This window comes from Phocoena sinus, chromosome 13 (genome assembly GCF_008692025.1).
Source record: "Phocoena sinus isolate mPhoSin1 chromosome 13, mPhoSin1.pri, whole genome shotgun sequence".
NCBI lineage: Eukaryota > Metazoa > Chordata > Mammalia > Artiodactyla > Phocoenidae > Phocoena > Phocoena sinus.
The window spans coordinates 5,876,099-5,891,752 of NC_045775.1; the positions used below are offsets into that span (position 1 = coordinate 5,876,099).

Sequence of the window (15,654 nt, forward strand, 5' to 3'; positions counted from 1 at the left end):
CAGCCTAACCCAACACATGTTTGTTGCCTCAGTTCCGATGGGTCCAGAATCTGGGAGTGGCTTAGCTTGTTCCTCTGGCTCCCGGCCTCTCTATCCAGGTGACAGCCAGTGGTCACCTCAGGCTCAGCAAGGGGAGGGTTTGGCTCCAAGCTCACTCTCATGGCTATTGCAGGACTCCCGTCTCGGCTGGCTGTTGGCTGGAGCCCTGGACGCCTCGCCTCGTGGGCCTCTCTGCACAGGGCAGCTCCCGACACAGCAGCCAGCTTCCCTCCGAGTGAGACAGAAGAGGACAGCCACAGTCGCCGTGTAGCCTCAGCGTGCAAGTGACGGCCCATCACTTTTGCCCGCGTCGATTCATGACAAGCGAGTCGCCAAGCTCAGCCCACACCCAGGGGAAGCGTATTACACAAGGGCACGGACCCCAGAAGTGGGAGGGGCCCCAGGGGCTAGTGGAGGAGACGGGCGCCCCCGAACAACATGGGGCGTAAGCTCATTATCTTCTTGTTTTACTCCCCAGCCCGGGAATCCTAATTGTGCCTCCTTAAGTAATAAGAAAGCCTCAGAGTGAGTTAAACTTGACTCCCAGCCTGAGAGAACTCATCCTCCTGCTTTTCCCAGGAAGTAAGTGCCGAATAAGACGAGCACTTCTTCATGCTCCTCTGCACACACAGCTATGTAAAGAAACACAAGTGTATTTGTACTCGTCGGCGTCAGGCTGAGAACTTGGCACTGCCGTTCCCTCTACCCACTCGCTCGCCATCTGACTTCAGCCAGCCCAGCGCCTCTCTAGTGCTTAGTTTTTCATCTTCTCCCTTCCTCCCCAGCTCCCGCAATGAAGAAATGCCCCCATGGTCCCAGTGTCAGAGTTTCCCCCTTCAATCATCTCCAGGCATCACTGTCAATGTCACCTGAGAATCCCTGTGCACACAGGACAGGCCGCCTCTCGGAGACCAGCCATGGTCCCCCGTGGCCAAAGGGCAAGGCCCTAACTTGAGTCCGGCACTCGAGACCTTATCCCACCCTATCCTATAGCCCACACCTGCTCCCCACACAGCCCTCCTCGCTCCACCTACGCTGGTCCACGCACCTGGAACCTTCCTGCTTCCGGGCCTCCACTCACTCCATTCCCCAACCTTCGAATACTTTTCTTGTTCTTCTTGAATTACCCAAACCCTGGTCTCCCTTCAAGGTCAAGTTCATGCCCCACCTTCTCAATGAACCTCTCCAAGGCTACTGCGACTCGACTCTCCAAGGAAGAACTCGGAGGAGGCAGGGTGTGCGCGACAGGGCCACCGCAGCAAGCAACCTACGCTAGAAAAGCCGTCCGAGCTCCGCTCCCTAAACCCGCGGTCCCGCCCTCCTCTGCATGACCTGTGACCCTCTGGTCACCCCAGACTCAGCCTTCCAGCTCAGCTGGGCAAGGGTTCCCAACGCCCTCTCATCTGAACACCTGCTTCCTCCGAGCCATGCGCATCTAACCCTAACCCCGACCGAGTCTGAGTACTTTCATGGCCGGGCTGTGTCCAGTCCATCTCTGAGTCCGGAACCGAGCTGAGACTGGGGTAAATATTGTCAGGAATGAGGAAGATGGTGGCAACTGCCCCTTAAGAGGACTCCCCTCTAAATAATACACCGGAGATGCCTCATTCTCTTTCTTCGGTGCTCAGAAACACAAAGCTATGTTCCTGCCTGAAATCGAAGAATACAAACTCAGTATTATGCTGACGCAGAAGAAAGGATGCGAAGCGCTAGAGGTCAGTCAGCCACAGCGACTGCTGCAGAAGCAGCGGCCACAGAGCCCAGGAAGACGTGTGCCTGAGGCCCCATTTTCCAGCACCTCCAGGTGAGATGGGGAGGTAGCAACGCAGATGAGGAAGAGGCCGACACGAAGCAGATCCGGGGTGAGCATCGCACCCTACCTCCTAACACAAGGGTGAACCCCAAGTCTTCCTGGTAATGCCTCCCGCTCCCTGGGCCCCATGGGACGACACCCACATTACACACTGCACATTTACTGTTCAGCTTTACATTCTGCTGTTCTCTTTTCGCACGTTGTTCAGAAATAAACACTGGTGCCCACGTTACATTCTGCTTTTACACAGCTGCCAGAGAGGAGACATGCCCGGTGCTCTCTGAGACGGGAAGGCGGGGCGGGCAGGTCTTTTGCGCAGAAGGAGGAAGTCAGCCGCGGTGGAAGTTGACAGGTGAGGGCATGTGCAGCCCTGCATTTCTCCTGGCACTGCCACCACCAAGCAGGGGCCTTGAAGGGAGTCCTGTAACTGCTCTCAACCGAGGCTGGCTTTTCTGAAAAGCACCTTATCTCAGACTTTTGGGTCTGAGGACCACTTCATACCCTTAAAAATGAAAGAGCTTTCTTTCATGTGGGTTGTATCTGAAGATATTTACTGTATTAGAAATTAAAACTGAGAAAAATTTTTGGAGGTTTATCAATTTGTATCCAAAATAACAATATAACTTCATTACATATTGGCATAACTTTTAAGAGAAATCACTATATTTTCCAAAACAAACCAAAAAAACGGTAAGAAGGATGGCAACAGTTTATAGTTTTCCCAAGCTCCTAAGTGTCCAAATTCACAGAAGACAGCCAGACCCTCACATCTTGCTTCTGCACTCAGTCTGGGACATTAAGCTGCTTTGGCCGAGGTGTGCGAAGAAAATTTAGCCTCCGACAAATACGTAGCTGGAAGAGAGGACAACTTTGTAATAGGATTTTCAGATGACGGTGGATACTTTTTGATACTACACCGAGACATAACAAGAGGTAGTTCCTTTCTTTTTTTTTTTTTTAACATCTTTATTGGAGTAAAATTGCTTTACAATGGTGTGTTAGGTTTCTGCTTTATAAGTGGTAGCTTCTTAAAGGTTAGTTGCCATTATCTGAAGCCATATCAACTCATTTTTTAATCACTGTTAATTAAAATCCACTAGCTGTCATGTACTTTGAATAGTTTTGCTTTGTCTGAGGCGTGGCCAAAAGAGGTGGGTCAGGCCATCCATTCGAGCCAGGTTGCCAGAGCTGGAATCCTGGCTGTCTTACTTACTCCCAAGTTACTTAGTTCCTCTGTGCCTCAGTTTCCTCAGCTGTAGAATGGGTCAATAATAATAGCATCGCCAGGGCAATGAGACGCCTGCGCACTGCAACGAAGAATAACCCCGCTCACTGCAACTAGAGGAAGCCCGCGTGCAGCGACGGAGACCCAACGCAGCCAAAAATAAAATAAATTTAAAAAGGCTACAGACTGCACAGTCCCATTAATACAAAAAATAATAATAATAATAGCTTCTACCTGGCAGTACCACTGTGAGAACCAAGTGGCCTACTTACACTGAGGCTCTCACTGGGCGCAATTCTCGCTACTGTGGCCTCACCATTCGCAGACGTGCTCATCCTCTGGGAGAGCCTCGGGGACCGGCCGGCTCTCCCAGCACCCAGGCAGCCCATGGTCCCCACCTTGGGTGACGGCGTGGCCAGGAATCTGGAAAAGTTAAACAGAAGGTAGCTCCTCCTGGCTCTCTCCCCCTCCTATCAGTGAGGGGTGATGAGTATGGACAGACAGGAGCCCTTCGGTCTGGAAATCTGATGGGTCTGGGAGGAGATGGGGGTTCTGGGGGTTACCCAGGACCCCGTGTTTCCCCTATAGCTGTCCCAGGTGGTCCACAGTCATCACCGTCCAATGTGGGCACGGGTGACAGGAGGGGTGACCCGGGTAGCACCCACATGTCCCGCCCAGCCATCCAAGCAGGGGAGACACCTGCATTTGGGGAAAGCTGTGTGAAAGCCCCCATCACAGTCCACACGGTCTCCGCACCCAGACATGGGCCACGTGCCAGCCCTGGGGGGAGAACCTGGGGGATGGGACCCCTGCCCCACGAGGCACAGCCCCAGAAATGGTGTCACCGGAGAGGGGCAGCAGGGCGGAGGATGGGCTGCTGACGGTTCAACCTCAGATCCTCAGAGAGGCATGGAGTCAGCACAGGTGGCTCAAACAGGAAGTACCTGCAAAACAGGTAACAACCCCCTGAGCGAAAACACACACGACAGGCGAAAGGGGGATCCGAGCAGACGGGCACAGACATGGGGCTGCCGCAGCCGCTGGCCCTCCAACCACGAGCCCTTCAGGTGGGAGCTTCCTGGGCCTGTTCCACCCACAGTTTCATCTTGAGGAAGTTTCCTGACCCTCAGTTTGCAATGACTCTGGACCCAGTCTGAGTTCCTTTCATGAGAGATCTTTGTCAACATCACCACCACTCTTGCCAAAGTCAGGAACTAAGGAAATGAATGTAGCTGGATAAGAAGTAAATTAAGGGCTTCCCTGGTGGCGCAGTGGTTAAGAGTCCGCCTGCCGATGCAGGGCACACGGGTTCGTGCCCCGGTCCGGGAAGATCCCACATGCCGCGGAGCGGCTGGGCCCGTGAGCCATGGCCGCTGAGCCTACGCGTCCGGAGCCTGTGCTCCGCAACGGGAGAGGCCGCAAGAGTGAGAGGCCGGCATACCGCAAAAAAAAAAAAGAAGTAAAATCAAAGGACACAGTTACGTGGCTAAATGCTCAAAATAAGAAGGAAAAAGATGAGGAGAAGGTGGTGGAGTGGTGAGAAGCGGGAAGCTGGAAGAGGACGGGGGGAGGGGGAGAATGCCCACCGTGGAGAGCTTACAATGCTCATCACCACGTGTAATCACAAGAAAGGGAAGGTCAAAATATCATCCCCTTAACTAAGGGATCTGCCACAAATCACGAAATGCCAGGCGTACCCCAGACTCCAGAGCCTTCTCCTCTCCTCTGCTAAGATTGAGGGACTTGGGAGCGGGAAGATGTTGGAGAAAGTCAAGCACATCCGCATTTGCTCGATAGCTTGTTGTCAGCATTTTACACACAGGCAATCATAAGTGACCTCCATGAGTAAGCAAGACACAGCAAATGAGGCTGTGACAAAAGGGTCCAGTTGGATATGACGGCGGGCGGGGCATCGTGCCGGGGTCAGGAGAGCCGGGCTCCAGGGCCAGACCTGTCTCCAGCACGCCAGGGCCCACGCCCAAACCGCTGAAAAGCTGGATTTCTTGGCCCTGTAAAGTGATGAGCGGTGGGGTGGGTGAATTCAGTGGTTTCTGAAACTCTCTTCGGAGGAGTGCGGGTGTAATTATGAGACGTCAGCAACTGATACCACCATGTGTGTTCACCCCACAAAGTCCATGAACTCCCAATGAACATGAAAAGACCATCACTGTTTGCAGATAATACGACTTCCTAACCAAAAATGTGTAAAGAAGTCATCTAACAATATTATCAGAACCAAGAGTTCTGTAAGATGGCAGGAGGAGAACATAAAAAAGTCAGTAGCTCTCTATAGAGCAATAATAATTAGAAAACTTTTAAGCTCCCATTACCATTTATAGCTTATAAAAATAATATACAGGAATAAACCTAACCAGAGAAATGTAAGACCTATATAAAGAAAATTATCAAACATTTCTTATTAAAAATCCTACTCCTGGATGCGAAGCCTCCTTTTTTAAAGACGTCAGTTCTCCTCCAATATAGACTATAAATGCAAAACAGAAAGTTGTCGTGGAATTAACAAGATGATTCTAAACATCTTACAGAAAAAAATTACACAAATTTTGTCTAAAAGATTTGGGGAAAAAAAGACAAACTATTAGGGAGGACTTGCCCTTCTAGCTATCAAAACATATAATAATCTGTAATAATTAAAGCACCAGGAATATTTGTGCAGTGATAGACAAATAGACTAGTGGAATATATTAGAGTCCAGAATGAGACCCATTGAAAATGGAAACTCAACATACAGTAAAGGAGGGTAAAGCAGTTTTAAAACATGGCCACAGATCCTTTGAAATGTCTTCCATTTACAGGTGGGATCTATGTCCCCTCTCCTTGAATCTGGTTGGACAGGTGACTTCCAACCAATTAAGTGAAACGTGCCTTCCAAGGTGAGGCCCTAAAAGGTCATGCAGCTTCTTGCTTGTTCTGCTGCCTCTCAGTGCCTTGAGATTCCGCCAAGAAGTCAAACCACCCTGAGGCCTCCGTACTGTGAGGAAGCCCAAGCCACACAGAGGTCAAGTGTAGGTGATCCCATCACAGTCCCAGCTGAGCCCAGCTTTTAAGGCACCCCAGCCCAGGTGCCACAGTGACAGGCAGCCCTGATCTGAGGTCAAAGCCAATCATTAGCTGGTGTGTGGCCCACATCCTGATAGGGACCCAGTGGATGGTGGTCTCCTTTCCTTTCCCTTCCCTGATGGAAACCGTCACAGGGAAGACACAAGGCAGCCCCTGCAGGCGTCATGTGTTTCTTGTAATTACGGCAGTAGGAGTCCTGAATACTGGGCCATCCCGTCACTGGGCACGGCTGTCTTCAGAAAGTGTCTCCATCTTCCATCAGGGGATCTTTGCATCTGTGATCAGGGAAGCCAGAGGCTGGGAGAATAAGGGCAGTGCCTGCTCTGGGCTCTGCAGACAGTGACTGCCTTGCTGGGTGGTGCCAGGGAAACAGAACAGAAACGGCTGGAGAATGACCCTAGGAGATGAGCCCAGAGCTGGCGTCTAAAGCTCGTGGGACAATGACAGTGACAGCTCGCTGGACGGCAATGAGATGGCCACTCACCGGTGTGCCAAGAAAGGACTGGCACTTCTTCCCGCTACTTAGTCCTTTCCATTCTCATAAGCAGGGGCATTTCTTTTTCTCATTCAGAAGACACCAGATACAGAAAAATCAAAGAACAGACACAGAGCCCAGAAAACGCCGGGACAAGGACTCACATCTGCCCGAGGTGAAGCATAGGTGGGCCAGACCTGAGCAGGTGGGGGTACGTTTCACTGGAAGAAAAACACTGCCTACACTAATGTACCTCCTATTAAAAACTGTCCAGTTCAAAAGGCAGAGGTACACAGCACAATCAGACAATCAGTGTGGCACTGCTCATAAAAGAGAAAATTTGGAAGCAACTTAGACGAACGTAGGAGAGGAAATCCACTGAATCCAATGGGATGCTTACCCACAGGATGAAATTTCAGGGGCCAGATAGCTGATGTTGTATGGGGAGGTTTATTGACAAGGAAATATGTTTAGAAGAGGTTGCCAAATGAAAAAGAAACGTTTGCAAAGACGGACATAGAATACGATCCAGTTTCGGCCGAAGGATATAAAAGGCAGGAATTTACATACAGGCGTGGAAAAGAATTTGGCAGTTAATATCACAAAATACAAGCAGCATGCCCATCTGAGTGGTGACGTAATGGGTAGTTTTATTTTCTCTTTTTTATTTTGTATTTTCCAAATTGTGAACATGTATCAATTTTATGTTCTGGAACAAGATAAATGTTTTTGTTTCATTTTTCAAATCCCACGGAATTGAACCATATCTGTGGTTTACAAGCTCTTTGGCATTAAACGATCCCGGGATTCGCTGAGGTCGCCGGAGCAGGTATTCTGGTCTCTACTTCATGGCTGGGGAAGTGGGGTTCAGGCTGACTGGTTCCTGCCTAGAACAGAGGGACCCTAGGCTGGATGTCCGGGGCTCTTTCTTCACTGGGGAAATCAAGGGAGCGCAGAATCTAAGAAGGACAAGCGCCCCAGGTCCCCCCAAGTCTGTGCCGGCCCCCAGCTGGACTGAAGACCCCAGACCAAGGAGCTGCTTCAGCTCATCTCAGCTCCAGTGTCATCATCTTTGTGCTTTGTGTTTTTGTGTCCAGTTACTTCCTGTCACGACGGAGGTTGCTGCCCGAGCTCTGGGCCACAGCGGAGCCTCCAGTGGGCACTTTTCTCGCCATAAATGGCCTGGGCTCCCACAGACACCAAGCTCTCCTCCCAGCCTGTTCTGGCACACTCCCGACCTCCCCGTCCAGGAGGTGTGACATCCGTGGGGTCAGCTCCCGGAAGCTCTGAGTCTCTGGGGGTGGGTTCCAGGCCGGGTCAGACCAGCCTGTGTTAGATGCTCAGCATCTAGGAGATTTGCTCCTGCTTGGCGGGGCTGACCTGAACCCCGCGGGGAGAAGAACGGTGCCCCGTCAGAACCATGGGAATCTCTAGCCCAGAAGCAAGCAGCGTGGAGGGCCTTCCCCGCTGGCGGAGAGCAAAGCCTCTGAGGCCTGGGGCAGAAGTCCTTCACTCTGACCAGGCCTCAGAGGAGGCAGCAAACCCTTGGGGTTTGGGAACCAGCTGAGCCTGAGCGGTCAGCCAGGGAGCCCGTGGCCTCACCGGGCAGGGGTGTGGGCCGACGCCATCACCATTTGTCCCGACTGCCGAGCGGTCCTCCCCCACCCCTGCCTCGGTCTCTCCGTTTCATGGCACCCTCTCCCGTTGACAGCAACGGGCCTAAGCAGCCGCGTCACCTTCCTGGTGAAGCGTCTTCAGCTGTGCCCAGCTCAGACTCCCCCTCCCAGCACTGAAGGTGCCTCAGCCAAGTTTTCCAGTTTCCAGATTCATCCACTGCACCCCACACGGCCCTGGGGTTCCAGGCACCCCGGCCACTGGCTCTGCCCCAGCATCTCTGCATCCTCCACCTTGGCCAGAACCTTGACCTCCTGGAGGCCCTTCTCCTGCATCAGTTCCCACTGGAACCCTGCTCGTCCTTGGCGATCCTGCTAAAATTCCCCTCCACTGCCACACAGACCCCTCAGACCAGACCCCTGCCACTGGAATTAGACCCGGCCCTCCCCAAACACACTCACTCTTGAGCCCCTGTTTCCACAGCACTTGCAGCCTCTGCCTCAGTCCTAGATCCACCTGGTCCCCCCGACTGACTTCTGCAGGGCAGAGACCACCTCCTGTTCATGTTCCAATCTCGCTACCCCACCACCATCTCCTTCCAGGACAAGACCCTCTTTGTACACAGTAGGCAGTCAGTGAAGGCTTGTAATATTGACATAACTTCACGGCCAGCTACAGATTCTGTTCCTAATCTAGCAAAATGGCAGTACTGTTTGGTACAATGAAATCCACAGGTTGGTGAAAATATTCTCAGAGGACCCCACATCCGACTCTTCGAAGCTCTAAGCTCCCCGTGGAATCTTTTTTTTATAAATCTCCTTCAATTCTTGAAAAGACCTCAACCTTTCATCACGTGCTGTGCATAGACTCTGTCCTGAATATCTGCAGTGCTTTCCCCATCTTGCCCAGTCACCCAAGGCACAAAGTAGAATCAGCTTTGGAAATCAGAACCCAGAAGGAGAAGCCCCCACCCCCGCTAAAATTTCCTGGGAGGGGCCTTGCTAACCTCCCATGACCATAGGTTATAGGCAAGGCATCTGAACCGTGGTGCCGTGTGCTTCTAAACAGATGACGACCTGTCACCATAACAACACTCACATCTGTCATTACCTCAGAGAGAGAACACGTTTTAAAAGAAATCTACTTGGCAACATGTCAGGTTAACTTCTGCGATTCTTATGGATTCCCTCAGGAATCCAGGCCTGAGTACCGCGGGGCAAAGGATGAACAATCTAGTAGGGGCTGCCACAGGCAAAGTGGCCTCTTCCTCGACCTGTCCCCACCTGTCCTTGGATGAGTCAGGTACAGTGGCCTCCCCGAAGCCACAGCCCATTGGCTTTGCACTCAGGGCAGTTACACAAGCCAATGGTTATAAAAATAATAGCTGCTGTTCTGCCGCGTTGCATGCATAGGCTCTCTTGATGCTCAGGACAGCCTCTGCAGCAGGCGTTACCTCCACTCAGAGACGACAGGCCGGCTGGTTCCAGCACCAGTCCGGGAGCTCCAGCCCTCCCCACGCACCGGCTGCTGTCGTGCAGGCGAGGGCCCCGGCTGGCTCTCGACACACCATTCACATGCATTTTCCCAAAACCCCATTTCATAGAGGAGCAACTGTCTTGGAAAACGGAAGCCTCTTGTTCAAGATCCCTTCAGGAGGTGCCAAGACACAGGCTCACCTCCCCTGGGGGAGCCTCAGGGAACACACGTCTCTCCAGCCGTATTTACACCAAGTAAGGGGCCCAGGCTGTCTCCCTCTGAGCCCGAGAGGCAGATACCTGGGCGCCTCCCATGCTCGGCTTAGGGATGAATTCCAACCTCTTGCATTCGCTAAAAATCTTTGTCATCTAGGCTGTCAATCCTTCTGGATCTTACAGGGAATTTTCTGTGTATCTGAGGGGAATGAGGACTACGGAAGAAAGCGTGAGACTTTCATGCTCAGGAATCACCCCCAGCATCTTGTCGAGATGCAGGTGCTGATTGGTTGAGCGGGTAGTGGGGCCTGAGGTCTGCATTTCCAACCAGCTGCCGGGTGGGGTGGCTGATCATTCATCCCACCTTTAGGGAAAGGGGACAGGGCCCTTCTGTTTAAAAGAAAAGATGTATTGTAAAAAGATGCAGTGTTTCCCCCAGGACTATTGCACGCTGCCTGTTAAGACCCTAAGTTGCTAAGGAAGCCTTCGAGAAGGGGAGGGGGCCTGGCTCACAAGGCTGACCTCTAAACCCCTGGAAGCCCTCCTGGGCGCTAAGCTCCCTGTTTGTAGCAGGATGGCTTCTCGTTTCTGATTTCCCAGTGCCTGGCCTAGTACCTGGAAGGTGCTAGATGCCCAAGAAACACTGACTCAATAAAGGAAAGAAGGTAGGAGGGAGGGAGGGCGAACGCCGTCCCCGGCCCAATTTCCAGCTCACCGCTCCCTCCATCTGGCCCCTGCATTTGCCAACGGCCTCCCACCCGAAGCCACCACTGGAAAGCCGGCTTCCGCTCCACGAAGGAGTGAGCTCCCACCACCTTCCCCCGATGCTGCCGCCAGCCCACCCGTGACCCGTGGCTACCGCCACCCAGGTGAGCCCAGCCCGGCCCGATCTCTCCAAGCCCACGCAACCTGCAACCAACCTCCCTCTTCAGCTGCTGCACCTGCTTCGTCCTGAGCAAGACAGAGGCGTGGACAGAGGGGCCTGCAAGAGGCGGAGGGCACAGCTCTGCCCATGGCCTCTGCTCCCTTCCTGAGGTTGCACGCGGAGACCCGGGCCCCTCCTGCGGGCGCTGGCAGCCCGACCTCAGGCCACCTCACTGGCCCCCAGGGACCTCACAGGCCACCCTGTCAAGGTGCCTCCAGGTTGGTGTGCAGCCCTGGGCCACATACCTGAAGCAAGCAGGCGACTTCAGCAGCCAGGCTCCCGGAACCTGCAACAGGAATCAAGGTGAAGAGCCCTGGACAAGATGAGCTACAGGGGCAGGGGGTGCAGGGAGGGCTCAGCAGGAGAGAAGCGGCCTGCGGACGAGGCCACGTCACCCGGGAGACTCACCCCAGCCCCCAAAGCAGCCACCGAAGGAGTCAGCGAAGGAGCTGAGAACCCGTGGCTTTGCAGCCTCAGTCAGTGATTGTGAAAGGGGCAAACGTTTGTAAACAGCATCTTTGCACAAGACTCCCCTTTGGTTTTGTTCAACAGTTACTGTTTAGAGAAAGTCACAGCCCCCCACCCCCAAACACACGCACACACACGCACACACACACATACACACTCACTCACACACACACACACTCACACACACGGCAGATGCTACTCCTTAATGGTGTTCCTGAGGAATCCAGTCGTCAAGAAAAGGAAGGTCACTGGAGAAAAGAATCGCTTTTTTATTCCCCCAAATTGGCTTAAATTAGCTCCTATCTCAGACATAACGTCCTCAGAGTACCTTCCGAGATTGACTCCCGGCAGACACACAGGTGGATCTGCCCTCTTTTAGAGGAAGTGAGGGGAGCGCTCTGTCGCCCCGATCTAGTTACGTTTGCTTTCCTTTCCTGAAATAGAGGCTCAGCCGGGAGGTGCATCCACTCATGAGTTACCCATTCCAGAGGGGACACGACAGCAAAGAGCGTGCAGGGGACAGATGGACGGTGGGGAGGTGTTTCTCCTGCTTCTGCACCACGGGATGCTCTTTCCATGAAGGACCACAACGCGAATGCAATCGCCGTGGCTTCTCTTCCACCCAACACGCCAAACGATGGGGGCCTGTTATCCCCTTGGCTCCAGGAAGACCCCCGAGTCTGAGGTGGCTGCCACAGAGCTGAGCCGAGGCCCGAGGGCCTCCAGGGCCGAGGAACCTCGGGTCAGTTCCAGGGGCCGAGGCCCAGCGCCATCTGTCTGCGTTCAGGGCTGACTTAGAGCGCGGCCGCGGGACCCCGCGTTCACGGGCACAAAAAGTCATTGGCAGAAGTGCTCAGCAATATGGCCGGGCAGCCAGATGTTCTCACCAGCAGACAATGCTCGGTCGATGTCGCATGCCCACTAGGAAGCACAGCATTTCATTAAACAAACAAGTACAGATTTGGTGGCTCCAGCTTCTATAGAGACGCGAGGCTTTCTGCAGCGGAAGGAGTGCTGGCAGCTTAAGCCCTAATCCGTCACGCAGGCCCCGAAGTAGCCATAAACCCTGAAAGAAACGAGCATGGGTTTAAGTGAGGTGACAGCCAAGATCACTGAACGTTATCCCTCTTCACTCTACTTTGTCTCCTCCTTTGTTTTTCTACCTTTTTTTACCCCACTTTTCATGTATGCTATGTTCATACATTTTTATTCCCTTATAAGCCACCTGAAATCCTTTCTTGAACAGGGAAGGATACAGTAAAATACCTGAAGTGAAATGGGATGAAATGGGAGGGATGAGAGGAATGATCGGCTGTCAGCTTGTCCCTGACCGAGGAGGGGAATCAGCCCCAGTGTGACAGCCCTGCACATGTCCCCCTGGGGCCAGAGAGGATGGGCTCCCGCAGAAGCAGCTTGTCCCTGACCGAGGAGGGGAATCAGCCCCAGTGTGACAGCCCTGCACGTGTCCCCCTGGGGCCAGAGAGGATGGGCTCCCACAGAAGCAGCTTGTCCCTGACCAAGGAGGGGAATCAGCCCCAGTGTGACAGCCCTGCACGTGTCCCCCTGGGGCCAGAGAGGATGGGCTCCCGCAGAAGCAGCTTGTCCCTGACCGAGGAGGGGAATCAGCCCCAGTGTGACAGCCCTGCACGTGCCCCCCTGGGGCCAGAGAGGATGGGCTCCCGCAGAAGCAGCTTGTCCCTGACCGAGGAGGGGAATCAGCCCCAGTGTGACAGCCCTGCACGTGCCCCCCTGGGGCCAGAGAGGATGGGCTCCCGCAGAAGCAGCCATGTTAGGGATTTTAAGAGGTTTCCAGCTTCCATGGCTCCCAGTCCCCCAGAGAGGTGTTTCTGCCGTAGAAAGACCAGCAGCGTAGGAATTTCCTGGGCTGCCGAAAACACACGCACAAAACTAAAACTCGCGTTTCTGGGGCCCACCGAGTCACATTCTCTGGATGGATGGGACCAGGGACCCGTACTTTGACCAGGTAAGTCCTAGCTCAGGACATGAGCGCCTCTGCCCTGGAAACGTCAAGCCCCCGACCAGCTCCACGAGGTGTTCCCAGGGCCCTCCCAGGGTCCAGCAGCGCCTCCCTGGTGCCCAGGTCCAAGCTCCCAGAGCATCCTTGCCGGGCCTGCCTTCCCTCTCTGACAGACACCCACTCCCCCACGAAGCCACAGCCAGGCGGTGCCCTCCTTGCTGCCCCTGGACTGAAGCTGCCCCGACTCCCCACGCTCCCCTCCCTGTATGACCCCCGTCCTGGCACCAGGGACGCCGCGGGGGCCTGTGTGGCTCCCAGGCGGGTCTCCCCCAAGCCTGCCAGCACCGTCCACAGCTTCACGTTGGCCTTCACTGAGCCTCAGACGGGGCGCACGTCAGGGGAATGTTTATTCAGCAAACGTGGCTATTTATTACTTCCCTCCTGGAAGTCACTGGCCTCAAACACACAGCTCGTGACAAAACAAGACCCAGCCAGACCCCTCACTCCATAACAGTTTGGAAGCTGTGTGCCTTTCCAGGTCTCTGAGCCTGGTCCCCCCACCAGCTCCCCCTCCCTTCTCCCTGATCAAACATGACTTAAGTTTCAGCCTCAGCTTAACTGCCACCTCCTCTGGGAAGCCTTCTTTGATTTTTCTCTTATGCATTCAACAAACATTTCCTGAGTGTCCACCCTGGCTCAGGCGCTTCACAGGCAACCAAGTGATCCCTGCCTCGACCCTGGAGGGGTAAGTAAACGTCACAGTGATTCGAAGTCTCAGCCCCTCCCAGTGCCTCTGTCAGAGCCCTTTTCCAGTCCTCTTGTTTCACTTCTACATCTTTATAATTATGTATCAAATGCACACACACACAACACACACCCACACACGCCCTCTAACAGTGAGTGAAGGCTGAGTCTTCTCATTAGCTAGGAGACTTAAAAGTTCTTCCAGAAAGTTTTATTGACAGAAACCAGGCCCACGGCAGGGGAATGTAGGTAAGGCTAAAAGTGAAAACTAACACCCATTAAAACCACAATGAGACGCCATTACCCAACTATTAAAATAGCCACGGGCTTCCCTGGTGGCGCAGTGGTTGAGAGTCCGCCTGCCGACGCAGGGGGCACGGGTTCGTGCCCCGGTCCGGGAGGATCCCACATGCCGCAGAGCGGCTGGGCCCGTGAGCCATGGCCGCTGAGCCTGCGCGTCCGGAGCCTGTGCTCTGCAACGGAAGAGGCCGCGGCAGTGAGAGGCCCGCGTACCGCAAAAAAAAAAAAAAAAAAAAAAAAAAAATTGGCCAGAATCCAGAACACTGACAAATGCTGGTGGGGATGCAGCCACTTTGGAAGACAGACTGACATACTCTTCCCAATCTGATCCAGCAATCGTGCTCCTTGGTACCGACCCGAAGGAGATGAAGATTGATGCCCACACAAAACCCTACACGTGGATACTTACAGCAGCTTTACTCATAACTGCCAAATCCATCTTGCTCGGAAGCAACCAAGATGTCCTTCAGCAGGCGGACGGGTAATCCACTGTGGTATAGCCAAAGAATGGAATATTATTCAGTGCTAAAAAGAAATGCGCTATCAAGCCATGAAAGTATATGGGAAGACCTTAAATACAGCGTCTAAGTGAAAGAAGCCAATGTGAAAAGGCCACATATTCCTTGACCCCAACCACATCCCATTCTGAAAAGGGGAAACTATGAACAGAGTAAAAAGATCAGGGATTGTCAGAGGTTAAGAAAGAGAGAGGAGAGGCCCGAGTAGGCGGAACGCAGAGGACGCTTAAGGCAGTGAAAATACTCTGTATGACGTTATAATGATGGACATACCATTGTGCATTTGTCCAAGCCCATAGAAGGTACAACCCCAAGAGTGACCCCTAATGTAAGCTATGGACTTTGGGTGATCACGATGCATCAGTGGAGGTTCACCAGTTGTACGAAATGTCCCACCCTGGTGGGAGTGCTGATAGTGGGAGAGACTGCGTGTGAGTGGAGGCAGGGTGGCATAGAGGAAATCTCTGTCTTCCTCTCAATTTTGCTGTGAACTTAAAACTGCTCTTAAAAACATGGTCTTAAAAATGTTTTTAAAAAAGAACACCCATCATGAGAGTAGCCACCCTTTGCTACTTACGCTTACTGGTGACAGAATCAAGGGCCCCGGCTGTAACGGTCAGAGCTGAGAGCACACACCCTCCCTGGCGCCAGCTGGCTGCAGATGTGGCAGCGGGGCTGGAGCTGCCCACCCCCCCCAACCCAGGCTCACTGGAGCTAATCGCAGCATGGAGTCCAGGGGCGGGTCAGGCCAACTGCCTGAGACCCACGGGGACATCAGGAGAC

The 15,654-nt window shown here is 53.4% G+C and overlaps 1 long non-coding RNA gene across 2 annotated transcripts; it reads right to left on the minus strand.

Annotated features, from left to right (window-relative positions):
• Positions 1-2,447: 2,447 nt before the first annotated feature.
• On the minus strand, positions 2,448-11,317 carry LOC116763880. Of its 2 annotated transcripts, XR_004352665.1 has the most exons (4): positions 11,272-11,317; positions 11,109-11,149; positions 3,350-4,021; positions 2,448-2,704 (listed from the first exon to the last, which is right to left on the minus strand). It is a non-coding gene; the product is annotated as an uncharacterized LOC116763880 (long non-coding RNA). The 2 variants fall into 2 exon arrangements; XR_004352664.1 differs by having other exon boundaries at positions 11,109-11,282.
• Between the last annotated feature and the right edge of the window lie 4,337 nt (positions 11,318-15,654).